A 3,701-nucleotide genomic window follows, 5' to 3' on the forward strand; every position below is an offset into this window, starting at 1 on the left:
TTTAAAAAATGCCTATGTAAAATCTACTACCCCATTCGAGCTGAAATAATGTTCACAAAGTAGCAAAATGTGGTCTACGTTATCTGATAAGTGATTCAACATTGGTAGTTGCCTAGATTTTTCGGAATGGACGGAAAACTGCTCTCGGCGGCGTGCAGAATTTTCGCAGAAGCGAGTCGAGAAGCTGTGTTGACATGGTGCGCCATCTGTCGAGCGGCGAGGCAACCGCCATCTCCGGCAAGGCCGTTGGCGCGCTTGCTTCGAAGGTGCAGATCGTCTGCTCGACAGATGGCGTACCATGTCAACACAGCTTCTCGACTCGCTTCTGCGAAAATTCTGCACGCCGCCGAGAGCAGTTTTCCGTCCATTCCAGAAAATCTAGACAAATACCGATGTTGAATCACTTATCAGATAGCGTAGACCACATTTTGCTACTTTGTGAACGTTATTTCAGTTCGAATGGGGTAGTAGATTTTGCATAGGAATTTTTTAAAACCCGGCCCCCAAATATTCAAGACCCTGTATATAATAGTCATGTGTAGGAGTGATTGCAGTTTTATACAGTTATTTGATGAATTGCTATGGGAGAAAAAGTGAGTTGAAAATTTTGTGTCTGTGCTCCTCTAAGGTACAGTGTCCGGTAGGTGATGTTCTGATGGAGACGGTTCAAGTGCAGAAATATTTATTGTGTTCACTTGTATTTAAGTTTTTGCTTGTCTTCAGCCATTCTTGAGCTATCATTTTGGCGTTGCTTATGACAGAACCTTGACGCTAAAACACTGTTTGCAGATTTAGCAGTTTCTGCATGGGCACAGATGTATTAGTTCTGCTTGCCGAAGGTGTTCTTGAAATGCTGGAACGAGACGCTTTGGCGAAACTGTACAAAATATCCGAAAGCTCAGAATGCTGGAAATGCTGCCTGCTTTTGAGACATTCCATCGACTCGAAGCCATTGAGAAAAGCCTGAAAGGTCCAACTTCTCGTTGGATGACTGGCTTCCCTGCTTACTTGGGATGAGTTGACAAAGTACCTACCTAATGTGAAGACCGAAGGCTGCTAATAATGCAGCAGCAGAACAATGGCATTGTGAAAAATGCTCATTTTATGCGAGATGGATTGCAGTGTGGGCTGAATGTCCACTTGCCAGTGAGACCTCATGTTGATGGACATTTGTGATGTGTAGAACACTGGTCATTGAATGGAAATAATTTTGTGTATATGGTGATGATGAAGTCTCAAAGTGTGTCTTGAGCTTCCCCTGAAGGGAAGCTGGCTGATATTTTTTACTTTTTTGTTCTTTACTGCTGTATTTGACTGCCATATTTATTTGTATTCTTTTTTTATGGTTGTTTGATAACTGGAGTCTGAATCGTGCTGTTACTTTTGTACAGACAGAGGAAAGTTGACCTGTAGCATTGAGGAAGTGCAAATGAATTTTGAAGAAATGTGTGGTTCTGTCACACCGGACACAGTTCTCTCTATGCCAGGCATGCTGAACAGTGTGGAAATTTTTGAGAAGAGAGGCTTATACTTCGTTGCATACATAGCAGGAAACGCTGCGGAGGTTGCTGAAGTAGTGCGTCTGCAAAACCATATTACTCCGCCACGTATCATTTGTTCTTCTCGAAACTCCGGTCATTGTTTGGACGAATACAAAGAGCGGTATAAAAAGATGTGGTAGCATGGAAACTCACGGTTGAAGCTGTGAGGCACTTAGTGTTCGGGCTCTCTGGCCATAATTTTCACATAGAGTGAACTACTTTTTGGGTGCGGATTTAGCAGAAGCGATTCACCCTGCCAACCGCGTATCATACTGCCGCGTGTACTTTTTGCTTCTCAAAATCTCGGCGAGTCGCAGGACGAAAATGTGGCAAGAGGTAAAACGAAGTCCAGGAGGTGGCAGTCACAACACTTAAGATGTGTCGCTATGAAATATTCTTGTGTTCGCTTTGGTTGTATGGTGAACTACTTTTTGCATGCGGACTTAGCCTGCGCGAACAGACGCGCTAGCTTTGGCAGTGTTGCCTGCTATGTATGAAACGGAGTATAAAGTGTTCATTTCAGATGACAGGAACCCAGTTGCAGCTATTAAGAGAGTTGCCTTTTTGAAATCTCTGCTCCTGTGCGATTTGCTAAACTGCAGTTGCTTTAGCATGCCTGGCTGTGTTCAAGCGTACCTGTGCTCCTTCCGAGTATAGCGTTGCTGTCCCATTTGTACGTCGGTTGTATTTGCTTGTTTGTGAAAGACACGTATGCTAATTTTATCAGCCATCTCATGCTAGCCAGGCATGTGGTTGTCATTTGAGAAACGAAGACTTTTATCTATGCTTGTAATTTTATCTTTGCACTCTAATGCAGCATTTGCTTTATATATATATATATATTATACACATATTTTTTTTTTTCTGTGGAGAGGGGACTTATTGAAAACCAGCTGGAATGCTGTTGGCTCAGCGCTGAGTGAGATGGATGTGTGCAGTTGTGGCCGTGCCTTCGGTGCCAGATTGCGCCTTCAATGCACGGCGTTCATGCTGTGGTAATCTAGTCTGTGATGCGATTCATGTGCTCATGAAGCGCTGGTCAAGTGGGTGGTGTGTGCCACAAAGAGGGCTGGGGAGGAGGGAATCGTCAAGCCACTTGTGATTGCTGCCACGTGCTTCTCTGTTCTTCCTAGTCTGTGATTCCTCTCTTCGTGCTGTCTTGATTTACACCGAAACAATATGTGGTCAGCACTCTTGGCATTTGGTCGCAATGCAATGCCACCTTTTGAGGCGCAGAAGCCGAGAGTTGTTTTGTGAAGTGAGGATGAGCCATGATAGCGAACTAATATACGGAGTGTAATTTTGTACCTTTTCCTAAGCTTTCTGGTGAAATATTTGTGCACTTCATAATGAAATAGAGAAGATGAGGAAAGTGCTGTAATTTATTCTCAGATCACGGTAAGTGTATGCAGTGTAAGGAACCAACAGTTGCATTCCTCTGCTTTGCTTACTGCGATACTAAAAGAATTAGCTTTAGTACCTGCTGCGTATTGGGCTTGCAGCACTAATGCCTTGGGTGAGGGTTAGATAGTGGGTGGTCCTCTGAACTTATCTTAATTAGCAACTCATTTCTTATGATGTGGCTCAGTGGCTATGGTGCTCGGCTGCTGGCCCGAAAGACGCGGGTTCGATCCCGGCCGCAGCGGCTGAATTTCTTTGGAGGAGAAATTCGAGGCCCGTGTACTGTGCGATGTCAGTGCACGTTAAAGAACCCCAAGTGGTCGAAATTTCCGGAGCCCTCCACTACGGCGTCTCTCATAGCCTTAGTCGCTTTGGGACGTTAAACCCCATAAACCAACCAAACCAACCATCTTATGATGTTGTCATCAAGGGAGGGATAAAGGAGGCAGTGAAAGAAGAAAGAGAGAGGTGCTGTAGTGGAATAATTTTGATCACCTGGAGATCTTAAACCTGCACTGTCATTGCACAGCATCTGGGCACCTTTTATGTTTCGCCTCCATCGAAACGCGGCCGCCATGGTCAGATTCAAACCCGGGTACTCCGGTTTGATAGACGAGTGCCTTAACCACTGAGCCACCGCGGCACGTAGAGAATTCATTCCTTGTCTTGTAAATTCTGTTGAAGTGCACAAGCACAGTGGTTATCTTAAGTGCCTTTCAAAGTTAAGCCTGAAAGGGCCTTGAAGTGTACAGGCTGCTC

The sequence above is a fragment of the Amblyomma mixtum genome, chromosome 1, assembly GCF_055824585.1.
Source record: "Amblyomma mixtum isolate Tamu chromosome 1, ASM5582458v1, whole genome shotgun sequence".
Classification (NCBI taxonomy): domain Eukaryota; kingdom Metazoa; phylum Arthropoda; class Arachnida; order Ixodida; family Ixodidae; genus Amblyomma; species Amblyomma mixtum.